Consider the following 16,870-nt stretch of genomic DNA (forward strand, 5'->3'; position numbering starts at 1 on the left):
CATTGGAATGCACAACATCCTTCACTGGATTGTCATCCACAGTGTCACTAAGCAGTGTGCAGTGTCCATGCAGCAGCCATTGCTGTGTAGTTGTACTTGATGGTAGCCACGTTGAGCCGGTTAAGGTTAAGTGGCCACTGGCATGGCTGGGCATGGGTAATTGTTCACTTTTAACCAAACTCACATTAGCTACACTTGCAAACACGGTTAATAGGGTGTGAGGCACTTGCACAGAAAGACACTGGTAGATCCATTGTTGTGGAAACAATGTGGGCTGGCACACGAAGTCCGCTAATGATGAAAAGAAACACAAAATAATTTGTGAACACATGATGACTTGTTGGGGCACCACTGTGGCTATTACATGTCATAGGTTGGTAATAACACACTTTAGTTGTCAAATATACATTTATTTAGCACAGATGTAAGCGAATACAACATGCAGTATGAACATAGTGTGCCAAGAGAATGTAGACAAAGATAAATGAAAGATGATCAAGTCCAAAGATATAGCACTTTACGCCAGAGGCACCAAAAATGTAACAAGTTTGTTTGAAAGGAAACATCACTGTGATGTGCTTTCATCAAACCTTATTACTTCTGCTCCACATTTGAACACTTGCATAATGCATAACCTAAAATCACTTACCTTGGTGCAGAAAGGGGTCCAATATTCAGGAACACACATTTTCAATAAATTGGCAGCAATGATAAAAAACTTGGTTTCAGATAAAGCACAGTTTAAACAGAGTTTGAACGATTTTCTTTGATAGGTAATTTTTTCTACTGTATAGATGAATTAGTTAACAGGGACTGTTAGAAAAGCTTAAGTAAAAATGTCTGTTAGATTTCAGATTTGATGGCAGTTGGTCACAACAGCCAAGATTAGGATTTCAGATTTGATGGCAGTTGGTCACAACAGCCGAGATTAGGACTATGATTTTCTGATAGAGGATTAATTCTGTAAATATTAGCAGGTCCAGTTTACTATAACGTATACACCTATTTTGACAGTCTCCTGACAAATGACCAGGGTAGTGAGTATCATATGTTTTGTTTTTTATGTTATACTTTCTGACTTATTCCAAGCTCACAAGAATCATCTCCTTTGTGGGTCTATGGAACGAAAGCTGAATCTAATCTAACAGTCGGAAGTATTGCGCTCACAACTGTTTATATTGATAATGGTGAGTGTGAACTTCAATTTTATTGTGGCATTGTTAAAATGGCTGATGGCAACAAGTATGACTGGTGAGTGGGCGCGGCAGCAGCCTTCATCTGCACGTGTAGGACGTAGTGCCTGCACTATGTTCCAGTACAATAACGTGACACAACAACGATGTTTTGACTCCGCCAACTAACGTTTTAAAAAAGCATGTATGATGTAGTGCCTACATTGCTTTCCAGCTCTATAAAATGGCACAACATAATGATGTTTTCGACTCAGTAATAATGAGCTCTTGACGAGATGACAAAGCTGCTGTGTAAGCAGTTGTTTAGGCATAGGCTTTTTGTAGTGTTCTGTGAAGCCAAACAATGCTCCAGAAAGGGCTGTGTGTAGTTGTTGATAATGTGAAAGTGGGTACACACCGCCCTCATAAGGTGTCAGCATGGAACATAGGGCTTTCTGAGTTTACAGGTAGCTGCGCCGCACCGCCAACGTGCTCGACTGCAAAGTACCAGTATTCCAGAAGGCATTGACTGCTTGTCGACGCCAAAGGGAATGATTCGGCCATGTGAAGTTCTGCACAGCGCAGCGTACTGCATTTGTTGTAGAATCACTTTAACCTACTTCTTCCCAGCATTGCAGACACACAGCATGCAATTTTCACAAATTACCTTTCTTCATGAAGTGTTACATTAATTGTGAAATATAAAAAGAACGTAGGCAGAAAACTTGTGACTGCCTTTTAACATGTGTGATAAATTAGTTTTATATAATAAATTCATTTTGATTGCATTTTGTGAGGCTGAACTTCGTATTGCATCTGGGAAGAAACAAGTTGCAGTAAGAAGATTGTGATGAGGAATTTGTACAGAACTTGACAAGTAGAGGCTGTTAAAGAAAGTTGGCCCCACACTACATTGTGACAGGATGGAGCTCAATTATATGCAAGGGAGAATGAGTCATGAATGAAGTAACCTCCATGCTCCATAATTGAGTAGTTGGAGTTACTCTTTCTCAATACTTTTGTTCTCGCCATGAACTGAAACTTATTTCTAAGAACTGAACTCATCATCGTTCTTAGATTCACACCTTTTAACAGAGGGTAGGAACCCCCCCCCCCCCCCTTCTTCTCTGGACTACTTACTGTCGATCATTCTTTACTCGCGACATGTAAGAACATGGTGTGATGCACAATTCACTACAGTGTAATGTCAGCATAGCCTTTTGCGATGAAAATTACAGAAGGTTCATGCATCAATTTACAGTCAGTGTTTAAAATGTTTTCTGTGAATGATGATGCACGCTTCTATATGCTGAATCATGTAAGAGTGAACATTATGTCACCAGTAATGTCACTCTAATGAAATAACTTTGTGATGGCAGTAGTGGAGGGAAGGTCAGCCAGCCACATTTGATGAGGCTCTAAATGTACATCTTTACCAGAAACTCGCTCATAAGAAATTTATTTAAATGTTGCTCCAAAACTCTTCTGGTAAAGATTACAAATACAAAACTTGAAACATTGCTCGAAATTGAATACACAACTCAGCTGATTCCCCTTGAAGAATTCTACAGTGTAATTACCCCAGAAAGCCTACTTTTGCATATGTAATTTTTCTGTGATCAGGCAAAGAACATATTGCATCATACTCAGTAAACTGTTAATTAATGACAAATTTAAAGTTATAAACAAGACAACAATGAATCATTCACAGACTGAAACAGACTGAAATATACAATAGCTTAACATAGGTTAAGCCTATATCATTCTGGGTGGATTCATATACCAAGTCTACAGACACATTAACAAGTCACCAGACACACAAAATATTTTGGCATAAGTACGGCTATAGAATCCAGAGAGCAAATGTGTAGTTCTGGATTCCAGAGTAATGTAAATGAGGTACAATGAGGAGAGAATAGTGAGTGTCTGCCATGAACTGGGTCCTAGATTATATGCCTGTCAGACAGAAAAACAGGTACCTTCCTTATATAAACAGATACGTTTAGAAAAGTTTGCTATATTGAGCAGAGAGTATTGAAGCCAAGCAGAATAGTTGGTCATTGGCAACCTTCCAGTAGTTTACACTTGACAGGTGTCCTGAATGTCAGTGTGTTGCTGTAATAATAGTGGCAACATGTTTGCCAGTATTGGCGTGAGTGTGTCCGCAGATACTGGTGATGTAGTAGTTGGCAGCCACCTGTAATGGAGTATTGGTTGACTATGTGATCCCATGTTGAGTGGTGTATATGTGTTGTCATGTGGCAGTGGCACAAAGTTGCTCTGAACAGGTGGATGTCAAGGTGTTTCTGAAGACTGGTGTGATTGCTCTAAAACTGCCCACTGTCATGTCGATGACATCCAAGGAAGCCAGAGTACCTGGAGCCCAAGTAGGATGGATATCAACTATGCAACCTGTTATCTTACCCTCTGACACATCACAGGTCTATTTTCAGTCTCTTCATAAATATTAATTCTTCTCAAAAGCTTTGAGAGGCATAAGATGTACAAATAATGTTTTACTTATCTTCACTTTCTCATTGTTGGCTGCAGTTTGTCACATCCAGGGGTAGATTTTTTTTAGCTTTGTGGGTTCCAGATGATGTGATAAATATTAAGTAATGCTGTTGCATTATTTCTGTTTCTATGACAAAGTCAAATGAAATTCATTTAGTTAAGCAGCTGAGGTAGAGTTCACCTATACAAGATTCAGAAATATTCCTGGTATCAGCTATTTCTATTAAAGAAAGGTAATGTTCGAGGTGGGCAACCCATTACAAACCCCAGACAGCCTTCCCTTGATGGAAACAAACTGGATTCAGCCTAACAATGACATACAATTTAGTAGAGAGTTGATAGAGGCGCATTAAGGATTACTTTCTGTAGAGTATCTCAACTGGGATATGGCTGTTGGTTGTGAGGTAGTAGATGATTCAGGTAGAGGGTTAACCCCTTTTGATGATCTACCAGAAGACAACATTTGAGGTTCAAAAGTCCAGGTGAGTCATTCTGCTTCACCATTCAATTAAGGGTGCAACAGCACTTAATTCAGATGGATGATGTCATTTCAAGTTCAGAAGTACTGGAAATACCTTGAGATACACTGTCAGCTTATATATGTGATAGCACTGGCCAGGAGCCTATAATGTTACTCACCCTCTCAGCCCATGAAGTTTCATTTAGTTTCCTCCTACTATCTTTGCTAGTTCTCTTGGGCAGTATTTTTTCAAGTTCTGAATTGCCATTTTGAGGGTTGCCAACTGCACTTTCATCATGTAAGATAGTTGGAGAAAGCATTCCCAACCACTGTCCTCATGGAACCTGATGCCAAGGAAGAAGGCTTACAAAATCTATATGGATTTAATCCCACAATTCCCTGTCAGGTGATTGTGGTGGCAGTGCGAAATAATGTTGACCACTTGTGACGAAGCAAGCTGGCATCTCTTTACTTCCTCTCTTGTTTTGCAATCTGCCTCCTCAAATTCATTTTTTTTTTCTAATTACCATTAACATACATGAGTATAATCTGCATTTTCATAAGAGGGAAAGGGTGGTCCTCAGTCTTAAGAAATATAGCACATGATCTAATTTTGATGCTTAGTTTTGTATATGTAATTAATTTCCCAATTTATTTTTATTATTCCTAGTTAATATCTTTCACTATAAGGTGAAATCAGTACTTGTTTCATACTTACCTTCTATTGTTGACTTACAAACAAATATACATTCTACACTAATTATGAACATTTGAAAGAAGAACTACTAGGATTTTTTAAGTATTTATTTGGCTCTATTCGAAAATATGTTAACAACGCCAGCCCTCATTTAATTCCAAAATAATTACCAGATTTGTCAAAAGCATTGTTTGTATAACTATATCTGTTAGTTTCATTATTTAAACAAATAAGTTGGCCTAACCTTTGTGGTAGAAGAAACTTTTAAAAAGAAAGAATTTTTCCATGTATTCAGTTAATTGAATTAGGTATGTTTTAATTGTAATTTCTGTAATGTAAACATCAAACAATATATAGTTTCACAGCCTGCTATTGTGGGGATATATAAAGGATGGATTTTTGGTCCCAAGACAGCCGATTTTCAGACGCGAAGTCTGTATCAAACAAAAATTGATTAATTTAACACTGTTAAAACAATGACATAGTCTGTTCAATTTATTTAAGAAATAGTGTCACATGTACCATATTATTCTGCAAGAACTCTGAATTGTGTTTAGGTTTTTGCTGCTCATAGATGTTCAATAGCAAACTATTGTAGCAGTATGCTGATGTTTGCCTACAAACTATGAATGAGGCTTATCAAAAGTTACCAGTAGTGAACTGGACATATAACTGTGTAATATTGGGGGGAGGGGGGGGGGGGGGAGGTTGTGAACAGTGAAAGTAAAGAGCTGTTAAACGCAAATGTGCTGCAAATGTTGGCTACATCATTATCACGTACAGTAGTCAGTGTTGAACTTCCACCCCACTAGGGTTTCCATAATCTCGAAATCCAAAACCAGGACAAAACTTACGGTCACCGTAGCCGATCGAAGGAAATAAGAGGAATAAGGAGTCCTCATGCCCATAATCTAAGGGAAATGTGCATTTAATTAATGATCCAGAGTTTAGGAAGGACTGCTTCATTAAGAAAGCATTTATTACAAAAAATAAGAATATACATTACATTATTCAGTACATGAAGTTGTATTGTCATCATTTGAGATTTTCTTATACCAGTCGTATTTCTCAGAACCTTGAATAGATGAAAGGAACTTAATCTGGTTCTCAATCAGTTTATGAAATTCACTGCAACTTACATTTTTCATATTGTACTGTATTTGCATCATTGCATTAACTGATTTTACTGTTAACCTATTCCTTTTTCAATTGCACGTGGTCGTTAATATCACGTCTACCTCCTTTACTGATTGAAATGTAGGAACTGTGAAGAGGAAGAATGTATAATAGAATAATTTTTCTAGGATAACAACGATTTCAATGGGTCTGTGTATAATCGCAATGTTACTCACCTGCAAATTTTGCAGAAAGCTTCGTATTCAGTCCTTCCTCACTTTATACTTGGAAACTGTTCAGTATATTCCTCCCTGTACTTAACCTTCTGTCTAGCTGACATTATTAAACCACCAGGCAAATAATAACAACTATTTAATACAATATAACACAACGAAATCGCAAGCACAACAAACCATGCGAACATTCAACAAGCTAATCAAAGAGGATAATACTCTTCATTGCCAGAGATGACTGACCGCCCACTGTATCGACAACTCACAATCTCGCAAATTGAAGGGGATGTACCGTACGCCTGAGCCAGACTGCCCATTGTTTCCATATCTCAAAAGCTGTTCTGTTCTGTTCTGTTTGGATTTTATATAATGTGAAGGCAAAGAGGTAACATATTGATGCTTCTTTGACAGCAAGTGCAACAAACCATGCGAACATTCAACAAGCTAATCAAAGAGGATAATACTCTTCATTGCCAGAGATGACTGACCGCCCACTGTATCGACAACTCGCAATCTCGCAAATCGAAGGGGATGTACCGTACGCCTGAGCCAGACTGCCCATTGTTTCCATATCTCAAAAGCTGTTCTGTTCTGTTCTGTTTGGATTTTATATAATGTGAAGGCAAAGAGATAACATATTGATGCTTCTTTGACAGCAATTTTTGAAATTACCGGAAGTTGACTTCAAATCCAGCAAATATCGCGGACATTTGCCTTTTTGGCCTGGACATTTTCATTCACCCTAAAATCGCTGACTGTCCGTGAAATCCATGGCGTATGGCAACCCTACACCTCACCCCCATTCTTCATCCAGTATAACAATGCAGTGCATTGACACCAAGGACTAAGAACTATCAATGAAGAAACAAAGCAGGTGTACATCACATATGGTGCCCTCTTGGGTGAGGACTATTGTGTTTGGACACAGTAAACTAGGACTCGCGAACTTTGAACAGTGAACTCAAGAACGGTTTACAGTTCGGCAATTTTAAAGGAGTGAGTGTGTGAAACATGTGTCACTGGAATTTTATCAAGGACAATGAACAGACAGTATCATGGGAGTGTGAAATTCAATTAATTTTGAAATATCAGAATTGATGTAGCTGCCATTAAACAGGAAGGTGCAACAGCCAATCAACAAGTGGTTTCTATGGAAGCAGCCATTGAGTACAGGAGCAGGCAATTAGCACACAGGTGGACACAACCAACCAGGATAAACAACACACCTCACTGAGAAAATTACAAATTGCAGCAGTCAAGCAGACAATGAAATGAGACAACAACCACAGCAGCAGCAGGAGACAAGTTAATAAAAATAAGCTAATTCATAGCAAAAGCTGTTTTATATTAAGTGATACATAATGTGTGCCCTTAACAAACAAGACTTTGTGATGGGGGAGAATGGACAAAGGGGAGTGGCGTGAGTGATAACAAAGCTGTATAGGTTAAGTTTTTAAATGAACAGAAAGACTTAATGGGGACTGATTCAGTAGACGATAGTGGTTATAAATCAGACGGGAAAGTAGCTTTGAATGATGGAGACGAAAGTCCTATTGTAGATGAAATGATAAAAGCATCTTCTACATTATGTGGTGATGTGAGCAAAATGGACAAAAACGGTACTGAAGTGGGTGAAATCATTAGGGGGAGGAATCTGGTATTGAAAGTCAGCAAGGGTAAAAGTTCATGGCAGACAGAAAATTGGAAGCAATGTTAAGGCAAATTGTGAGTAGTTTGAGTACAAAAGAAGACATTAGTAGAGTGGAAAATAAAACTGAGAGCATTAACACTGACATAGTTAGCTTAAAGAATGAACTGAAGAAAGAAATTAAGAAGGAAATTAAGGTAGTCAGCTTTAATCTTTCAGAATTGAATAAGATGGTAGAGGCAGTAGTGGAAGACTGTGATGAAAAGATAAAGAAAATAGTGCAGAAGACTCATGAGAAATTAACATTAATGAGTAATAAATGTGTAGAAAAGAGAAAGAAACTTTGTGACAACTATAGTAGGAGGGTGGAGGCTTCTGAGAAACAGTGTAAAGAAGAAGTCAAAGCAACCACAAAATTTTGTGCTGAAAATAGAGTTAAGCTTGAGAACCAAATCAGTCAGATTAAAAATGATTTAGAAATGGAGGTACAAGCTAAGTGTTCAGTAGTGGTAGAAGAAAAACTGGTAAAAGTAAATAAAAGTGTAGATTCAAAACTGGCTGAAATGGAGAAAAAGATGGAAGAGGTACAAAATCTAAAGCATAGAGTATGTAGTGTCCTAACAGTCCTTCATTTGTTAGTTGTAAGAAATTTAATAATTTTGAACCATATGGGAAAGTGCATCCACTGGATTTCATTAGGGAATTTGATGATTTGCCTGAAAAATTGGACTGACAAAGAAAAAATGTCATTTTGAGAGATTTTTGAAAAGGGATGCTAGTGGATGGCCAGATCAAGTAGCTGATAGTTGTACTTTGTGGCATAGCTTCAAGAAAGCATTTTTAGATGAATATTGGTCCAAAGAGAAGCAGCAGAGAATTTTCAGTGAATTTTGGTAAGAAGAGAGATTTGACTCTAGGAAGGGTACTGTGAAAGGTTTCTGTCAGCTTTGGATAAACAAACTGAAATATTTGGACAAAAAGCTAGGTAGTGAATCAATAATTGTGGATTTAGAAACTAAGTTACCCCAGAAAGTTAGAGAATATGCTTGTACCTGCCCCTAGGGGTAATATTAGTGATTTCTTGAATTACGTTGATAGAATGGAGAGGCTGAAGCCATCAATGGAAGATCATAGGAGGAATTTTGATGACAATCATCAATCAGGGAGAGAATTACAGATAAATAGGATGAACAGGACTAATTACAGTTGAAATTCAAGGAATGGTTGGGTGGAAGACACCCAGAATGGGCACAGAAATGGTAGGAGACATTCAAGTGTCAGAAATGAAGAAGATGATTTTAATTCTGGATCAAACCATTTATACTAGATAATGCTCCAGTTTTGGCTTGCAGTAGAGCATGTAGTGATGAAGAGCCATGTGTATATAAATGTGCTGTAATCACAGCTAAGGGCAATGTGAATGATAGTAGTAAGACAAGTGTAAATTCTAATTCTAGTGAGATGTTGAATGATGGTGTGGGTAGCAATGTTTATCCCATAAAAAGAGAGGAGGAACTTACTATAATAAAATTAATTGATGAAACAGACTGTGTTGCTGTTGCTCAGGATGTCCAAGGTGTCAAAATGGATGGTAAATTTTTAAGAGAACATAAGGAATTCAGGTGTTTTGCTTTGTGGTCTAATGCTGGAAACAAGGAGCAACTAATTAGCCAAGTATCTGAGGAAAATGAAAGTGACAGTTGGTCTGATTCTGACAGTAGTTGTAATGATGATATCAATGATGAATCCAGTAGTGATGAGGATGAGGTATTTGAATTTATAATTGATAATGATGGCAATGTGTTGAGTAAAGAAAGAATAAAGGAGGATAATATTAGGCTTAATGAAGAGTTAGAGTTTGAGATTGGTAATGAGGAAGAGAACCATGCTATCTGTCATTTGACTGTATCTGATAATTATTTTGGTAAGCTGGATGATAGTTTTTCCAGGGAAAGAATTAACGAGGATTTGTTGTATGAAGAAGATCATGTGGTAAGTAAAAAGGAAGTGTGGCACCCTGTAATAACAGCAAGTCTACCAGGTATACACGTAAAGTGTTTACCGGACAGTGGTAGTTATTTGAATGGCATTTCACAGGCATTTTTTGATTCTATTAAGAATGCAGAGGGTATATTAGTGATGCATGTTTCCGGAATAAAAATTATTGGTGCTACCAGTAAGCCATCAAAGAGTGTGAAATGAGATTTACTATTAATTGTGGAATTGGCAGGACAGCTTCTGGAGTGCAATTTCTTGGAGATTCAAAATCTCAGCATTGATGTAATATTTGGGACTAATTTCTTGTGCAAATGGTGTGTAAATATTGATTTTACCTGTGGTAAGCTTAGTTTTAAGTGCAACAGAAATAGGTACGAAGTATCATTTTTGGAAGGTATGGACAAGTGTGTGCAAACTGAATTACATTTGCCATTAAGAGTTTTGACCACTGGGCAGATTACTGAGGAAGAAGAGGGGGAGAGAGTAATGTTGAAAATAATATAAGTACTGATGCATGTTTTTGTGGTTTGGGGGTAGAATTTCCTATTAGTACCTACCGAGATGTGGGTTGAACACAAAACTGTTGCTTTTGCTAGTAGAACATTACAGCCACATGCAAAGAACTATTACATTTCAGAATGAGAGGCTTTGGCAATTATTTTTGGGTTTCAAACGTTTGAGTACTATTTGCTTGGACATTAGACCATAGTGTATACAGATCATAAGGCTTTGAATTACCTTCAGAAGTGCAGGCTGAAACACACCAGTTTAACTAGATGGGCTTTGTATTTGCAACAATTGGATTTGGAGGTAAGGTATGTAAAAGGAAAAGACAACATTGTTGCTGATGTATTATCTAGGATGCCAGCAGGGAAGAAGGATATTGACAGTAGTGAGGACCATGAAGAACAAGTAAGGTTGCTTTATTAGCAGGGAGTGAAGGTTGAGAAGCTTATTTGGAAAATTTGCAAGCAAATGAGAAGGGAGGAGAATGAGGGTCCAAATTTAAGGTTGGTTAAGCAGTATTATAATTCAGACAGCATGCCAAAGGTGAAACAGCACTATACTATACATTAAGGGTTGTTGTTTAGGAGGAAAAATTTGAATGATAAGGACTGGAAGTTATGCTTTCCTGACCAACATGTTGATAAATTTATTGGCTACTTGTATGAGAGTTATGGACATTATGGGACCAGGAAAACAGGAGATAAGACACAGGCGACAGCAGTATTTAAGAATTTGTAGAGAAGGGTTAAGCAGAGACTAGAATATTGTGATAAATGTCAGAGAGTAAAGACAACTGGTGTGCCATCAAAAGGCTTAATGCATTCTGTTCTTCCTAGCAAACCTAAAGAGCTTAGAGTATTTGACCTTGTAGGAACATTGCCTGCATCCACAGGAGATTGTAAATATATTTTCATTGTTTTGGATACATTCTCAAAATATGTAAAATGGTATCCAATTAAGAAAGCAAATACTAATACTTTAATTGAAAAGTTGACATTTGATTACTTTTGCAATGTAGGGGTACCAAATCACTTTTGTCTGACAATGGTCCACAATTTGTTTCTGAGACACTTGAACACTGTATGGCAGTACAAATGATTTTTATTTATTTATTTATTTATTTAGCACCATTATTATCACATTCATGATATTGGACTTGTCAAAGTACAGAACAGCATAAAATATTACATATTTACATCATGTACAAAATCTTATCACTGGTATCAACACATCTTTATAACAAAAATGTTATTCTGCTTACGTACATACAAATAGAATAAAATCTTGCAAAACCCTTTGGTCAATTTTACTAAAATTATTAAATACCAGTAATTTAGTTAACTAGGCATAGTAACATACAGCAACAAAAGCTAGGTGCATAATTACATACATACATACATGAAAGAAGTTTGGTCTTATCTAGGAATGGTTAATAATTATGAATTTTTGTTTAGGGAGTTATAAAGCAGACCTACATATTTTAGCAAAATTCCAGGTATTCATTAATGCTGTAGAAGCTGTTGTTTATTAGTAGATTTTCTAGTTCTTTTTTGAATGTATTACTGTTTGGTATTTTTTGATGCTATCTGGCAGTCCACTGTACAGAATTTTTAATGAAGCATATGCTTTCAAATATAAATATAGATACTAAATTCATGATTTTTAATTCCTTAAATATACCTCTACATGGTGCTCCGTAAGCAACATCACTTATTAATACACATAAAGATTTCTACCTATTTTCCACAAGATAAGATGAGTGAAAGGGTTATGAAGGAGATTAATAGACTGTGCAGGACTTACTGTAGTAAGAAACACACTGCTAAGGAGGTCATATTCAACATTTTGAAAATATTATCAACAACTTATGGAACAAATTGACAGGATATGCCCCACGTAAGCTTATGTTCAATTAGAGGCCCAGCAACATCATAAGAGAAGAAAATATCATCAGAGAAGAAATTGATTTCCCTCAGGTATGTGACATAGCACATGATAAAAAGATCTGATTGGCTAAAGAGGTGATAGAAAGCAGAAGGAAGGAAGAAAAGGTATGACAAAGGAGTGAATCCGACTAGTTTCAGGATAGGTGACCTTGTCCCCAACAAAACCAAAGAACAATCTAGCAAAGTAAATGATGAGATTAAGGAGTTTTTGCAGGTGTATCATGGTCCTTTCAGAGTGGTATGCATGCCCATGACAAGTATTATGAGTTGGCTTACACAAAGACTAACAGGATTTTTGGATTAAAGAATATTATTGATCTGAAACACTATGTATTACAAATTTGATCTTTGAATATTGAGCCATGACAGTTTAAAGCATTTCTGAGCCTAGATAGTATTGATTTTGTTAGGAGACTGGAGTGTGCATTGAACCAGAAGTAAGATCTAAAAGCAAGTAGGGGGTTCAACATTCTGTGTTGGATTCATTATGTAGCAATAATGCTTACCCCAGCTGTCTGTCTCATTTTTCAGGTTTCCTGAGACAGTCAGACTCTTCTCCTATCCTATCTGTAGTTTATAAGTGAATCAGAAACATTCCACCTTCGACTTCATGTTATTTTGTACAGCAGGATACCTTAATATAGGAATATTTTAGAAAAGGTTTTTGCAGTGTTATATTTGAGTTAGAAATGAGTAACAGAATCATAAGAGGATGGAAGAAAAGGCAATATAAAAAGATAAGCAGGGATATTTGGTAAAAATCTATGAGGTACTGTGTTTTGGTTTTTTGAGGTGTCATGGTTAAAGAATTTCTGTCAAAGAGGTAAGGTAAACAGAAAATGAAAGGTGTCAGCGTATGTGGAGGAGAAGGTGCAGATTATCTGAAAATTATAATTAACATCTGAAGTAATCAGCTCATGTATGAAATTAGTATGATTTGGTGCAGCAGCACAGGCAATATGCAGTGAAAACCATCTTGGATACTAGGTCTTAATATTAATTATGGTATAACAGAAGTGTTTGTGTTCAGTGCAATCAGTATATGGAGATAACTATCTATGTATAGAAGTGTGTCATGGTGCAGCCTCTTCTAACATTAAGGATATAAAACTTTAAACATAGTTGCCTGGAGTAATGTGTGTGGAAAGAAGAAGCAAGATTTGTATGTATCAGTATATCGCCCTTCTGGCTAAAATCTCAAGAAATTTGATGGAATACAGTGAAATAATAGTTTTTTCTAAGTGATAATTTTGTCTGATCACTGATGAGAGTTAAGTTTGCCTTAGCATAGGGATATGTTACTGTGGAGTGTTTTTCAGTAGAATCAATTTTGCATTGGATAAGCAGAGCAGGTGTTTATTTATTAGATAATGAAGCAATAATGAAATAATAAAATAACGTATAATGTTAGGGTCTTCTCCCAATGGTCAGGGATCCTGTCTCTGCAGTAGGGATATTTTTTTGAGAATGCAGTCCACTAACTAACAAGGTAAGAAATGTTAGTAAAATAATGGAGCTGACAGGCATGATTAATGAAAAAGATAACTGTATACAAACAAATGTGGTGTAACTATGCTGATGATCTATTTTTGAACTAGGCAACACTGGGTGTGTATATTGTGCAATCCATGACAGTGCAACTGGGAATGAGAGTTTAACAGAAAGAGCAAATTTTAGTGAGGTACAAGTCATATAATGCTGCACTATCATACCTATAGGTATGAGAGACGTTGACTGTGGATATTGTTTCACAGACACAGTCCCTTTCACTGTTCAGTGATGTCACTAAATGCACCCAAAGATGTAAACAACTATGCATGAGCAGCGCCTATTAGACAGAGAGGGTCCGACAGCCGATCAGTTCCAGTCAATCCACCAGGAACGAGGTACATGGCTCATGTTGTCTGTAGTTCAACCATTCCTAGATGGTCAATACTGCGGCTTGATCACACCCGCATTGTTACTTTGTGTCAGGAAGGGCTATCAACAAGGGAAGAGTCCTGGTGTCTCAGAGTGAACCAAAGTGATGTTGTTCAGACGTGGAGGAGATACAGAGACAAGAACGGTCAATGACATGCCTCACTCAGGCTGCCCAAGGGCTACTACTGCAGTGGATGACTGCTGCCTACGGATTATAGCTCAGAGGAATCCTTACAGCAATGCCACCTTGTTGAATAATGCTTTCTGTGCAGCCACAGGACATCATGTTATGAATCAAACTGTGTGCAATAGGCTGCACAATGCGCAACATCACTTCTGACATCTGTGGCGAGGTCCATCTTTGCAACCACAACACCATGCAGCATGGTACAGATGGGCCCAACAACATGCCGAGTGGACTGCTCAGGATTGGAATCACTTTCTCTTCACCGATGAGTGTCGGATATGCCTTCAACCAGACAATCATCAGAGTCTTGTTTGGAGGCAACCCAGTTAGGCTGAACACCTTAGACACACTGTCCAGTGAGTGCAGCAAGGTGGAGGTTCTCCGATGTTTTGGGATGGCATTATGTGGGGCTGACGTACGCCACTGGTGGTAATGGAAGGCACCGTAATGGCTGTACGAAACATGAATGCCATCCTTTGACCATTCAGGATAACAACATCGCTTGACTAGAATGGCCAGCATGTTCTCCAGACATGAATCCTATTGAACGTACCTGGGATGGATTGAAAAGCGATGCTTATGAACGACGTGACCCACCAACCACTCAAAGGATCTACGCCGAACCGCCGTTGAGGAGTGGGACAATCTGGACCAACAGTGCCTTGATGAACTTGTGGGTAGTATGCCATGACAAAAATAGGCATGCATCAATGCAAGAGGACATGCTACTGGGTATTAGCTAGGTACCAGTGCGTACAGCAATCTGGTCCACCACTTTTGAAGGTCTCTCTGTATGGTGGTAGAACATGCAATGTGTGGTTTTCATGAGCAATAAAAAGGGCAGAAATGATGTTTATGTTGATCTCTATTCCAATTTTCTGTACAGGTTCCAGAACTCTCGGAACCAAGTTGATGCAAAACTTCTTTTGATGAGTGTATTTGGTAACATTTTGTGATGATTTAATTTTCTGGTTGGATGAGAGTAGTACCCATAGTTGATTGGAAAAGTAATTCAATGATTTGGTACAGCTTCCATCCCCTTAATTGTGATTTGAGTAGTAATTAAGTTATGTGATCGTGACTATCTTTTTTTGTAATGTAATGATTAGTAAATCTATGCTACTGCACATCTTAAGTTTTTGCTAGAGCTAATGCACATATTCTGGAGATTAAGATATGAGTCCATAAATGGTGTGAATTTCAAGCCAGGATTTGGCATTTTAGTGATTTTTCAAATGGAAAAGAAACCCAAATCTTTTAAGTTTAACCACTGTGAGACAGAATTATGACATAGTGTAATGTTTTATAGTGTGATGTGCACCTGATTTTAAAATCTTTACTGGTCCCCACCTTTTGTACTACAGTCAATTTTAGTGCTAATTATTGTGATGTTTTGAGAACTATGTAATGTATTTATTTATGAAGTAATGACTATCATTTGCCATTAGTGTGAAACATTTTTTCTTTATACTTAGTTAGAAGTAAAAGTGAGTGTACATGTTGGGTATTTTGTCTAAGGGAACTGATAGTGGTGCATTTCCTTACTAACTGCCACTTAGACCTGTTGAAGGCATGGACGACTTGGTGAGAAAAATGTGTTAAAGCTCATTAAAAGAGTGAAAGTGCTTGGGAAAAATACTAAACATTAAAAAAAGTGAAAATTTGTCTGAAAATGAACTGTATGACTCAATGTTATGTGACTCATGTCACTTGCTACTTCTTGTTGGAAAAACTTTTTCCTGCAAGCAGAGAAATGAAAATATGACATTATGTGCCAAATAAGATAAATTGAACAGTAACATTTCACTTTTCAGACACTATGAAAAATTATAAGAGCATGACATCTGGGAAAGTGAACTGTAAATTCAATTAAAAGTCAGAGAACTAAAATATCCTCTTGCATTGCCAACATCAAGTGGATTAATTTTCTTTATAATTTCATCACATTTCCGATAATGACCAGCACACTCCATTGCACTGATTAGGTAAGAATTTCCAAAAACTGCACATACTTCTCCAGCATTGAATTTACTGTCTTATTCTACTTTGTACCAGTCTCCGATTTTCATGCTTTCTGTAGTTTCTTCAGTATGATGATCGGCAACAGCAAAATTCTTTGGAGACAGCAGATATGTTTGTAGTACTCCTTTCTTTTGGTGAAAGCAGTGAATGCTTCTTATGTTTGGTACCGATAGTGCTGAAGAAAATATTTGAGCCACATTAAGTTTCACATTGATTCCTTGAATTTCATCAATAGACACTTGAAAAACGTCCGTAGTTATGGTACTTGCAGCTACCTGAGCAAAAGTTGATGCATCACCTACTATGAATTTACGCTTTTTTACTGCATCCCCACTAGCCATTCCGCAACTGCACCAATTCCGTCCACGGCTCCTTTACCATGAGATGTAGCGAATAAGTTCCAATAGATTTCCACATTATGAAATGTTTGAAATTGAGGTACAGCAGCAG

The 16,870-nt window shown here is 37.3% G+C and overlaps 1 protein-coding gene and 1 long non-coding RNA gene across 3 annotated transcripts in view; one reads left to right on the plus strand and one right to left on the minus strand.

Moving 5' to 3' along the window:
* The window catches only part of LOC126235967 (uncharacterized), a 95,187-nt gene that overhangs the window by 74,059 nt on the left and 4,258 nt on the right, over window positions 1-16,870 (minus strand). The gene's annotated exons all lie outside the window — the stretch shown is intronic.
* LOC126235966 (adhesion G-protein coupled receptor G6-like) overlaps window positions 16,306-16,870 on the plus strand; it is a 191,859-nt gene continuing 191,294 nt past the window's right edge. For both annotated transcript variants that reach the window (XM_049944937.1, XM_049944938.1), the window contains exon 1: window positions 16,306-16,383. The gene's annotated coding sequence lies outside the window, so the exon portion shown is untranslated. The remainder of the gene's footprint in view (window positions 16,384-16,870) is intronic.

This window comes from Schistocerca nitens, chromosome 2, assembly GCF_023898315.1.
Source record: "Schistocerca nitens isolate TAMUIC-IGC-003100 chromosome 2, iqSchNite1.1, whole genome shotgun sequence".
In the NCBI taxonomy this organism is placed as follows: domain Eukaryota; kingdom Metazoa; phylum Arthropoda; class Insecta; order Orthoptera; family Acrididae; genus Schistocerca; species Schistocerca nitens.